This window comes from Notamacropus eugenii, chromosome 4, assembly GCF_028372415.1.
Source record: "Notamacropus eugenii isolate mMacEug1 chromosome 4, mMacEug1.pri_v2, whole genome shotgun sequence".
Taxonomy (NCBI): domain Eukaryota; kingdom Metazoa; phylum Chordata; class Mammalia; order Diprotodontia; family Macropodidae; genus Notamacropus; species Notamacropus eugenii.
The window spans coordinates 476,026,823-476,039,933 of NC_092875.1; the positions used below are offsets into that span (position 1 = coordinate 476,026,823).

The window sequence follows — 13,111 nt, forward strand, 5'->3', positions numbered from 1 at the left end:
CAGAAGCCCCAAAGTCTCTAGCAAGGAACAATGTCAGGGATTGTCACTGTCCAAGCCCTGATCCTAGGAAGATGCTGTAGGTGAGTGCATGGGGGGGCGGGAGCAGGAAATCTGTGTAACTGAAACAGTCTCTGTGCCAGTATTCAAGGGTTTCATGCCATCGTTTTATCAGAAAGTATTTGATCTCTTTCTATTTATTTGGTAGGTCAGAGTGTGCAGTTTGCCACTCTAGTGTTCCAGCCCTGTAGGAATAACTGAGAGCTTTTGCTGCTATCTTCAAAAGAAATCCTGCCCGCAGGTACCTTGGAATTGTGCACAGACTCCGAACCTTGCCTCCTTGCATAATTATTGCCTAATTAACAGTTCAATGGGCTGGCTTTTGAAGTGTCTGTGTTTACCAGGTATAGAATTTCTCTACACTTGGCTGAGCCCTTTCTGATGGTGAGCTTGGGGACTGAGGTTGCCTCTTTTTTTCTCTTTCATATCTCCTTGTTCTTTGTTCCCAACAATTCCTCCATTGTGTGGCGTCTTTGCAGGAGGGCTGCTGCTAAAGTAAGCAATGCCTCCCATTTACTTTTCATCGCTGTATCAAGAGAAACCTTTCCTTTGTACTGGCACTCCTAGATGTCTGCTCAAGCTGTACAAATATGAAGAGAAATTCAGTGAACATTCTCTCCTGCTTAAGGGGTGTCCCACATCCTTGAGCCTCAGTTTGCCCAGTTATCAGAGGAAGACAGTGCTAAGACATCTAAGGTCTCCTCCAGAGGTCAACCTGTTATCCTCCTATCTTGTGTGCCTTGTACTTGGCACTAGAATTATTTTCCTTTGCTTTCTCAAGTCCCTGGAGATCAACCTTTTTAAAATTACTGGGTTTTTCTCAGGGAACAAGCTCACTACACTTCCTCTTGAAAGGCACTGTATGAAAACCCACTGCTCATGACCTTTGAACACAGAGCTTGCACTGGGCAATGGGAGAGAGGGCAGATAAGGTAATATAATGATTTTTTTTTTACAGTCTCTGAGTAGGTTTAAATCTCTTTGAGGGCGGGTTACTTGAAGTTTTATTGATGTGTTGTCTACATATCACATGTAGTTATAGATTACTAACACTCCTTGAGAGGTCTCTAGTGACAAATAAAGCAATTAAGCAAAATTTAATAATACAATGTCCTCATCTGAAAGTGAAGGTAACATTTCACAGCTTCCTATTTTTTTTTAACAGAAATCTATTTTCTCTACTTGCCAATCCTCTCCCAATTCATAAAAAGAAAAGAAAAAACAAATTTATTATAATAAATATGAATCAACTATTCACCTAGTTTTTGGTGTATAATTCCAAATGGTTTTCCAGAATGGCTATACTCATTCACAGGTCCACTAATATACCTGATTTCCCATTAGTTACTCCAATATGCATCATTTTCCTTTTTTTGACATCATCGTCACGCTACTGGATATAAAGTGAAACCTCAGAATTGCTTCAACGTGCATTTCTCTAATAAGTGGTGATTTGGAGCATTTTTCCACATGGGTATAGACAGTCTGAATTTCTTCTACTTATTCTTAGGCCATTTATAAATCAAGAAGTGACTCTTTTTCTTATAAATTTAATTCCTTATATATTTTAGAAATTAGACCTTTATAAAAAATGCTGCAAATATTTTCCACTGTTGTTTTTTCTTTTAGTCTTAGCTTTATTAGATTTGTTTGTGGAAGACCTTAAAAATTATTCTTTCATCTTCTATGATCCTGTCTATTGTTTGGTAGTGAACTTTTCTCCTATTCATAGATCTGATAAATATTTTTTCCTTATTTCTCTAATTTATTTATGATATAACATTTTATATCTAGGTCATCTATCCATCTGAAGTTTGCCTTTGTATTAGATGAGAAGCATTGTCTAAATCTAATTTCTTCCATGCTGGAGAGTCTTAGGATTAGGATCCTTAGTTTCTGAAGTGTGGAATGTCTTGATGGAAGTGTGACAGCATTCAAATTCCCTCGATGGACCAGTGACACCTGTGAGCATCAGTAAAGCAGAGGAATAGGAGAAAACCAAGGCATCACTGACAGAAAATTTGATATGAAACTTACTCGAGAGTGGGAAAATCATTCTGTACTTCAGGGACTCATCTATCTTCCTTGGTAGTGAAACCATAATATCAGCAATCAAATCTGATCAAAGATTACTTCATTAAGTAAAGCCCAAAGTGTGATTTAAAACCCAGATAAGGGCATGTTGAGAAGGAGAGAAGGGCTAAACCAAATGTGACAGCCTTCTGAACATTTCCATTGACATATTTTAGAAGTATTTTCTCCCTGGAGTATCTGAAAGGCTCTCACAGGATGGAGGCATTCTGGTATCTCCTCCCTCCATGCTTTCTTTGTCCTCTCCAAACCAGGCAATGATCCCAGAGTGCAACTCAAAGGGTCCTGTTGCCTCATTGTAGTCTCAGAGTGATTTTTAAGATGCCAAGGCAGATCTGTGACTAAGGATCTCATCAAGATTTTATACCAGTCCAAGGATCATTAACTAATAAGCAGTCAGAACATCAGGGATAAGTGAGGTCATTTATCTGGTACAATGACCAGACCAGATAGTAGAGCCTACAGTTCTTTAGATGAACAAAGTACTTGACTATTTCAGTCCAGGGTGAAATATAAATGTCATGTTGTTGAGAATAGGTCAGGGTTACAATTTATAGGATTTGGACTTGTAAGGCATCATGGAGATTACATAGTCCAACCCCTTCATCTTAAAGATAAGGATGAGGAAACTGAGACTTATCATCTTATTATATATTTAGTAGACTTTTCTTATAAAGTGGTAAGCCAGAATCTGGCCTCATCCCAACTCTGGTTAAGGCAATTTGGTCATAACCATTCCAAATCTAAAGCAGTTTATATAGTAGGTATGTATGAGCCTGAGGGTAGGGCTTCTTCATAAATGTGTGCAGCGATGAGTGTTGCTCAATAAGGCTATGATCTGAAGATCATCTGGGAATTTTATGTGATTTGGTTATGTAAGAAATGGAGAGAAGGAAATGCTAAAGACTCTTTACACTGAATAAAATCATTTTCACAGAAGTTGCTGCAGAAGGAAAAAGGTGTGAAAAAAAACCAAACAAAACAAAATATTGTCATTCAAGTCAATTAGGAATCAAATGGACCCCTGTGAGGTAAGGGAGCCGTTGAGAGCAGTTTCTTTGCCTTTAGTCCTTAGTTTCCCATGCTCTGTTTCAAGTATTGCAACCCTTTCTCCTTTAGTATAAAACATCCACTATTCTCATTACTACTATTATTATTCACCCTCATGAAATGTGACATTGACTTTTCATCCAATCAAAAATACTAGATGAAAAAGTGGACTTTCTGAAAGGGTTAGGTTGAGTCTCCCACAGAAGTAAGCTACTTGGTCACTTTTGCTTTTTAAAAATCTTTATGGATCAATTAAAATGTTAACTTTTAAAATTAAAGTAATCCAAATATTGAGCAGTAAAGATAAAAATAGTCACAAGGCAAGCAACACAGACAAAAAACACCTTAGCCACTGACGGCAAGTGAGGCAAACCCTTCATCCTGACTCCTTAGTCAGGAAGCCCAGAACCACAACCAGAGTTGTGAGATTTTACAGGGATTCTCTCCTCTGATGAGAGTTCCTGTAAAGTTACATAGGATAGAGGCCCAAAGGGCTTTCCTTATTCCACATGATAAATGTCATCAGAAGCCAACATGAAAGACTCAAGTTGTTTACTTCTATCTCCCTGGTCTAAGAGATATCCATAAGTAGAGAAAAGATTCATTCCACTCATGACCGTTCATCAGAATGGGTGCGTAGCAGTGCCATTGAGGAGTCATGTGAATGCATCTGACATAATGCTGGGCTTGGTCTTCTAGGCTACTTGACAAATGGGAAATTAGCCCAGCCATCCCTTCCTCTATCTCTCCAACCTCTGTCCTTTGTTCAGATCTTATTTTGACAAGGAATGATGTAAGGAAAAGGCAGATATGAAAAATAATAGTTAACTCACATGACACTTTTGGGTTATAAAGTACTTTATATTCATTATCTCTTTTGATCTACACCACAACCCTGTAAGATAGGTAATGACCTATTTTACACAAGAGAGAATTGAGTCTCAGAGAGGTTAAGTGACTTGCACAAAAGAAAGAACGGAAAGAGGGAAAAAGGGAGGAAGGAGGGGAAAAAGGATAGAAGGAAGGAACAAAGGAAAAAAGAGAGGAGAGAGTGAAAAAGGTAGGGAAAAAGAAGGGAAAGGAGAAAGGAACAAAAGGAGGAAGGAAGGAAAGGAGGGATGAAAGAGGGAAGAGAGGGAAGGAGGAGGAAAAAAGGAAGGAAAGAAGGCAGGGAGGAAGGGATGAGGGAAGGAAGGAAAGGAGAGGATGGAGTTACGAAGGAAGAATGGATGGAAGGGAGGAAAGAAGGAACACAGGAAGGAAGGAAAGAAGGGAAGAATGAAAGAAGGAAGGGAGGGGAAGAAGGAAGCAAAAGAGCCAAAGAAGGGAAAAAGGGAAAGCAAGAAATAGAAGAAAAGAAAAAAGAAATAAATCATGAAGTGATCACCATGCTAAGAGTTGGAGACAGAAAAGAAAAGGAAACTATTCTCCACTCTCTAGGAGCTCATGTTCTAATAATAAGGATAGATAATAGATGAGACTTCATCTGAAAATCAGATGGAAAGGCCATGTGGTTCTTAGGGTACAGTGGCAAAGCACATGGTCTTGTACCTTCCTTAATTTCATTTCCATTGTTAGAGCAATATCTATATCTGCTGTTGAACCATTTGGCAACATCAAGGACTTAGGTGGTAAGAACCTTTATTACGTTCTATCTGTAACTTGACATAGGATGAATTTGACAACATTTCAGTCAATATTGTTCTCTCTGCTTCTCCTTGCATAAGAAATCTCAAGGTAGGAATATTAGCAAGAAAAATGCCCCCAAGACAAAACAAAACCAAAAAAACAACAGCAACAAATCATTGTTGAGAGGTCTCATGGAACTCATATTCCTCATAATCCTCCCTCATAGATGTAGCAGAAACACTAAAAAGAAATGAAATCACTATAATAAAATTAAGATGTACCCAAAAGAAATGAGCAAACTGACGACAAGCTCCGGTGTTATTAAAAGGAAATATTATGGAGTAAGACAAGCAGAAGAGGAAATGAGGACTAAAACGTTACTGAGAAGGACTGTCAGAAACCAGGCAAGAAAAAACTGAGGAATGAAAGAAAACTAAAGCGATGGGGAGAAAGACAGGAGAAGAATTAAAAGAACCAAATGTTATACCAAGAAATTTCAGGAAGAATCAAAGGAAGAATCCAAAGCAGCTATCATGTCTTTGGCAGAGATATGATAAAGATAATGGAAAATAACAGAGGCAAATTAAACACATTAATGGACCCAGCTACAAGTGGAATTGCTATAGTAAAGCTCAAGATGAAAAAAGACACAGGCACAGCAGAAAAATAAACAGAAAATAGCTAGAAAATAATTTGGAGACAATCCAGATGAAAGTGATAGATTTGAGGGGCAAGATTAAAGAGAAGATAAAATTTCAGAATTACTGAAATCCCAGGAAATACTGAAGAAGAAATTAATCTGGTCACTCCATTTCAGTAAGTTGTCCATGAAAAGTTTCAGAATATACATGTAACATTCTCCAGAAAGAATTTTCAGAACTAGAAGTTAAAAGAAACCTAAAAATTCAACTCAGAGGCATTTATGTTAAAAACTATAATAAAAACATTTAAAATCTCAAAAAGACCTCCAATGAAAGAAATAGCTCATTAACTTCCCCCCCCCCCCAAATTATCACTTTTCTCCCAACAGGTTCTTCTATATTTCTTCTAGAAATGACAAAGGAAGTTAGAAAGAAGAATGAGAGGATTGAAAGGGATGTCAGAGGTCAATTAGTTTAATACAATACCTGAATGTGAATCCACTTCAGAGAACATTTGATTGTCTCCCATTTTCACACTATCAGTAAATTTGTAGCACTAGCATTGAGGTCATACTAGGGAGTTCCTTCCTTTATCAAATGCTGTATTGTGGACCAGATTTAGGGGTACAGAGTCCCAGAACAACTTGGAAATTAGGTAGTTATCCTCTGAGAGGTCCAACCTGCAGGTGAGAGTTGGAAAAGGTAATCCAGAGAGGGCACTAATCTTGCGAAAATTGTTCAGACCCTCGAGAAATGTAAATCAAAATAACTTTAGAGTAATGCCCTTTGAGTTGGCAAAAGCAATTCAAATTAGTAAAATTTGCTGTTATGTAGAAATACATATTTTATTACATTATTGTTTAAAGGGCCACAATTGGTAAAATCATTTTGTGGGCAATCTGCAATACACAATAAAAGTTACAGTCAACCTTACTCTTTGACTCAGTGACTTCAGTACTGGAATTATAGCCTAAAAATGCTAGGAAAGAGGGGTGAGGAGAGGTAGCGTGAAGTCTAATTGTACACAATTATATATAACTGCTTCGTTGACAATAGTAAAAAAAACTAGAAACAATGTAGTTTCCAAACAAGCGAAGTAAAGATAAATAAACTGTAGTATATCAAGGTAATGATATGGTACTAAGTAACACAAAATGACGGATATGAAGAGGGCAAAGAGATGTGGACAGGTGGTAATACGAAATGAACCAAAGCAGGATTGTAAGAGCAAAACACTACATCTAGAAAAAATGCGACAGCAACACAATTTTATACATACAATACTTGCCGAAGCAATTTTGGAAAAGAAAACAATAAATGCGTTGTTACTGTTGGTATGTTTTCTTTGAAAAGAAACAATGGAGTAGATTACATTAGATGGCCTTATTTTGTATTTCCATTTCCTTTCTCTTTTTCATTCATCTGTATTAATAGATGGTATCATTAGATAGTGGTTCTTTTTAAAGAAAATTATTCCCAAGGAATTTGAGATTTGTATAAATAATTCTGGGAAGCCAAAGCCTACAGAGTGATTTATCATCAAAGGGAAGAAATGAACCTTTTGGAAGCCAAAAGCTAACTTCTTTTATGATATAACAGAAACCTAATGGGACTGTCACGGCAGATCCACACAGGATTGATCAAGGAGAAATAAATTCCCACCCCTTATTTAGAGCATTGATGGACCAGACATCTAGCCTCTCTGCTCTCCCCAAGTCACTGCTAGACTATGTTCGTGGGCTGCTCTGTTCCTATCTAATCAGACACACCTAATCCTAACCCTAAATGCTTTGGGAGCTTCTAGAGGTTGCTGGGTATGGGAATCAAACTTTCTCAATTCAGCAAGTCTGAGCCAAATTCAAGACTTGTTCCTTAATGAATTTCATCTTCTAGCTGCTGATATTGTATATTTACTATAGCCTTCATAGATCATGGAAACATAGATTTAGAAATAGAAGGGACCTTAGAGGTTATCTAGTTCAAATCCCTTATTTTCCAGAATCCCAGAAGATCAACGATTCACCTAAAATTGCCCACATTCTCTGAAGCCGGCATTCTTCCTATTATCCTTCCCTGCCTCTCCTATATGGGACAACTTATCAGAATTCTAACCTTCTGTATTTCAGTATTGACCTTTGTACCATGATGCCTTCCTCAGCCTATCTGCATAGAATTTGAATATTTTCTCAACTTTTCTTCTCAACTTTTAATTTGCAGTATTCCCAATTCTCTTAGTTGTCTGTAGAGCTAGAACCGGAGGTAGCCAGTGGCCATAGAGAGTAGGACATTGGGCCTGGAGTCAGAAAGAGCTGGGTTCAAATGTGACCTCAGATATTTACCAGTTGTGTGACCTTGGGCAAGTCATTTAACCTCTGTTTGTCTCCTTTCTCCATCTCAAAATGAGGATAATAGTAGTACCTACCTCCCAGGATTGTTATAAGAATTAAATAAGGTATTCGTAAAGGATTTAGCACAGTGCCTGGCACATAGTACTTAATAAATACTTTCCTTTCATTTCCTTTCTTTTCCTTTCCTCCCTCCCTCCCTCCCTCCCTCCCTCCCTCCCTCCCTCCCTCCCTCCCTCCCTTCCTTCCTTCCTTCCTTCCTTCCTTCCTTCCTTCCTTCCTTCCATAGAATCCCTTTATCCTTAACTTCCTGCTAACCCAAACCCCTAGCTAATATGATTGTATCCATTTTTCTCTTTTTTTAGTAAGAAAGAAATATTTGGCCTTCAAAGATCAAATTACCATCCGTTTCTTGGATCCAAGGTACATAGGAAATGCCGAGTCACCGTTTAAAATATGCATTGGAGGTGGTAGTGACAAGGAGGTGGGGAGGGAAGAAAATGGCAAAAGTGATTTCCCTTTTCCCATGAGTACAGAAAACCACAAGGCCAGCCTTTTCCCCAACAACAGGTTTAAAGTCATAGCTTTCCAGTTTCTGGCCAAATATGGTAAGAGTCTCTATGGTAGAGACAGAAATAGAACTCAGGTGCTGTGCCCCTCTCTGGCGGCTTTAGGTCATTCTGCTGTGATGACATAAAACCAACCTAGACATCTCCACCTACCTGCTTCTCAGACTCCGGGGTGTCTATTGCTAACTTGAGATTTGCTTGCTTGTTGCCGCCAATCAAATGGCCCAACAGACGTGCATGCGCTCCCCCTTATTTTCCCCTGGTGCATATTATGTTAGTTCCACATGTGCTTCATATTTGCCACACTTATGTGTGGACTCAGTCTGTCAATGTCGATGGCTGTGCAATCATGATAATTGTAGGGCAGATTGTGTCCTCAAAGGGCTATATCAGACCTTCCTTAAACTAGAAATGAACAAACAGAAAATATCCATCTTCTTTCTGTGCCTTTGTGCGCTGGGTAAATTCAGCTAAGCTCTGGGTCTTACTGAGGCAAGAAATGTAAACTAAAGAAATAAAAGAGACAATGCATAGGGTAACTGCAATAATATAAAAGAAAACAACAATTTAAGAAAACCAGAACTAAGACCATCACATAGACTAATGATGAAGTATATCTTCCTCTTTGTGAAGCAGCAGGAGTCTGTAGAAAGTGATCAGGATCTGGGGTCAGAAAACTTGAATTAAAAACTCACCTCTGCCATTGACTGCCTGTGTGACTTTGGACAATCACTTTACCTCATGGACTTCATCTGTAAAATGGGAGATTTGGATTTATTGACATCTAAGGTCTCTTCTAACTCAGTAGGGAGATGGTGATCTACAGATACAGAGTGATGCTGTGTTGTTAGGCATGGTCTTCATTTTTCATAACTATGTTTTTTGTTTGTTTTTGTTTCAAGAAGAGAGGGCTCTTTTGGAGGGGGAGAGTATTGGGAAGTGACAGAATATTTTAATAAGAAGTAAAAGCATTGATAAAATATAACCATGGATCTGAGACGGATGTTTGTCTAAGGTGGAAATGTTCACTGGATGTTCCCACTACAAGATGAAAAGGATTTTCTCTCCCCATCCTTTGGCCTCTGTCCTTGAAATGTGCACATTGTTGGTCATATACACTCATTTCCCTTCTTCTTCCACTAAATGCAACCTATTCTCCAGTCACCAGTTCCAACTTAGTTCTTTTACAAAGAATTTATTTGGGAATTTGTAGAGTGGGAGAGAAGGGCTGTGTCACTATTGCAGCAAAAATTTTTTCCCCATGAGACAGTCAAACTATTATTTTTAGCTGGTGAGAAACAGAGAACCAGATTCATCCATTCTTTATTTTGCTTTGAGAAGGTTATAAAACATAATAATTAATAAGATTCTTTTTCATGTAGTTCAGGAACCCTTAGACAAGAAAAGTTACTCCCCCCAACAATTCAGATAGAGAAAGTGTGATTTCCATCCCATTTTCTCATATCTATGTGTCTTGTTCAGTCATCGTCCCTTTCTCTCTGGCTTTACTTTCATAATGAAATGCATAGATCAGAGCAGAGCATTGGCTAACCCTTATGTAATCACCAGTTGCACTAATTAAATAGGAGTATAAACAGACTTTAAAGGACAGACAAACTTTAGACTTGACACAGGCTTCCAAGACAACGCAGTGGAGGGAAGGAGAACAGGCAAAGTCAATATCTGTTGTAAGGTCTCTTAGAAGGACAATCTAGTAAGAATCACTCTGCTCTAGGCATGCCTCTGTTTCCCTTCAGGTTGCATTATTACCTGTGATGGCAGTGTCAGCTGCCAGTATTAACACCTCACTCCAAGTTTCCATTCCCCCACTCCAGTTTTGATTCCTTTTCTCTCACTCAAATCTCAAACTAAAATTGAAATGATATACTTAAGTTGCCATGGAGATAGTCCAAACCTTCATGCCTATGCTCAGTTCTAAAAGTCTTTAAGATTTTTTCCCTCTGGAATTATGGGGAAACAACCTGTCTGTTCAAAATTCATAGTCTTTCTTCAGTCCGTGGATCTTTACAAGCAAAATAATTCTATTATGTCCAAGAGAACTTAATTTTTCAGCATGTATTTGTCCTTGGTATTAAGTAAATACAAAGGATCACAAAGACATTATTAGAAACAAGAGTCCACTAAATAAAGATCTTAGAGATCTGCCTCCCCTTTCATTTTTTAGCTATTCATTCATTCATTTATTTATTCATTCAATAAATACTTTTTAAGTATCCACAACGTATCAGCCATTGCACTAAGCACTAAGGCTGCAAAAAGAGGAAAAAGACAGTCCCTGCCCTCAGCAACATTTTAAAGATGGCCAGGTCCTCGTTTTGCCCACCAGAATCATGATCATTGCTATAATAGCATTTTCTATTTTCCAGATTTTTAATAAATATTCACCCTAAACCTTTCCCTTCAGGGAGTTCTATTTTCCTTGCCCGCATTGAGGACCCTTGATTTTCTTGGATGGGAAACCTAATCTGTTTCTATACCTTGCACCTGCATGTTGCCACCTGTCTATATAGAATGATCAGTGATTGAGAATCAAAATCATGATCCTATTTCTTCTATTTTTCCAGTCTTGAAACAGTTCTTGATGTCTGCTTATCTAGAAAGGCTTTCTCAATTAGCCAGGAAGAGCGAACATGTGGAACCCCATCACGTGATTTTGTCCTTCATCATATCTCATGTTGTACACGGAAGCCTCTTGGGACTCACTGCACAGGGGGAATGGTCTTGGGCCAGCAGAGCATATGTTCTCACGGAGTTGTGGAAGCGTGTTTTATGGACTCGGTGACAGACTGTGATTCTGGTGTTGAAGGACCAGCCCGTCTAAGTTGGGAGACATTCATCACCAGAAGGCTGACCAGAGGGTGAGGAGCTTTTCTATCACAACTCAGCAAGAATGCCTACCAAGGCATAAGGGTACTACCACCTGCACGAGCAGAGGGAGAGCTTATGTTGCCAAAATTATGTGTCTTTCAAATATTATTCTCAATCTGCATTATTGGAATCACGGAATCAATGATACCTGGTGTAGTATCTTCCACAGTATTTGATATATTTGTGGTTTCTCAGATATACAATTTCTTTACTCCCTTCATTAGGAAATGCATGTCTCCCTTACTATTTAATCATGTTTAGCATGTCCTTAGTAGTGCTATCTGTACCATTGATACTTATTTTATAGTAGTGGCTCCTAAAGGGTAAAACTTATCTCTTTAAGCTGAGTCAACCCTTCTGGTGATGATCCAGAAGGGACTCTGCCCTTTTCCTCCTCTGAGTTTTGTGGAATTGGTGAAACAGTGACACAAGCGAGGGGGTGGCATTTCATTCCACTGGTATCTTGTCAAGTCTTTTTCTAGCTGAATACCGGCAGACAGAAAGGAAAGGCATCAATTCAAGCTGTCCTGGCTCTCTTTTCTCTAAGAATTCTGGGAAATTATTTTAAGAGCAGAACTTATGTATGATCAAGGACTGTGACTTTGGTCTTTAGACTTCTATGAGACAAAGCAGTGGCCAGTGCTGGGAAGCACTGCATTTCCACCAGACTTTTCCAGTCATGGAGCTGACATCAGTGAGAACGTATATACACACACACACACACACACACACACACACACACACACACACACATATATGCAAACATACACATATACACACATATACACATATACATATATATACATACACATATACATATGTACATATGCACATATATATACACACATATATATACACACATATATATATATATATGCCTTCATATTGGCTGCACTTAGAATGAGTACATCATGAGAAGCTTCATCATTTTCCACATCTCAGCTTCACATATATTGTTGTTCAGTCACTTTTCAGTTGCGTCCAACTTCTTGTGACCCTGTTTAGGGTTTTCTCAGGAAAGAATGGTTTTCCATGTGCCTCTTCAGCACATTTTACAAATAAGAAACTGAAGCAAGCAGAGTTAAGTGACTTGCCCAGGGTCACATAGCTAGTAAGTGTCTGAGGTCATATTTGAACTCAGGAAGATGAGTGTTCTCGACTCCTGGCTTGGCACTCTATCTGCTGGCCACCTAGCTGCCCCAAGACATGTATCGATCAGGCATTTCAAGTGGAGAGGGTAGTTTTTAGGAGTGTGTGCGTGTGTGTGCGTGTGTGTGTGTGTGTGTGTCCACACACAAGTGCCTGCACAAACGGATTTTCGAAGCCCTCTAAAACTACTCTAGAAATAGCTTCTTGAAGTTCATCAGAGCAGGAGTTTATTCCATAAAGAGCAACTGCTCCTAGTTGGCATTTGCAGGAACCATAAAGTTATGAATTACTCTTCTACCACATGAACACATTGTCTTAAAGCATCTCTGTGGGCTGGGCCCCTTGTCGTTTGTCATGTGATGCCTGTCTAGTCTTTTCTGACTACTTTATGATGCCATCTGGCTAATTAATACAACCAGTCAATCTCTTCGTCCTGTGCCCTGATGCCTTCATTCCAGTTTATACTCTCTTGTAATCTTTCAGGATCAGCCTAAGGCACACAGCGTGTCCCACTTAGGAATCTTCCCCAAAAGCTTTGTACTCTCTTCACTCAGCTCTTTGGAAGATAGACATGAGGTTACTGGTGCATATCTGCATGTGCACATGATGAGGTCTACAGAAACATCATTCCTGATAGAGAAGATAACCTTCATAGAGGTGGGTGATGGAATGTTGGATGAGAAGCAATAAG

General features: G+C 38.8%; 1 long non-coding RNA gene across 1 annotated transcript in view; it reads right to left on the reverse strand.

Annotated features, from left to right (window-relative positions):
* Positions 1-1,643: 1,643 nt before the first annotated feature.
* Positions 1,644-13,111, reverse strand: part of LOC140502119 (uncharacterized) — a 52,758-nt gene continuing 41,290 nt past the window's right edge. Inside the window, exon 4 of the long non-coding RNA XR_011966543.1 lies at positions 1,644-2,019. This is a non-coding gene — a long non-coding RNA (uncharacterized lncRNA). The remainder of the gene's footprint in view (positions 2,020-13,111) is intronic.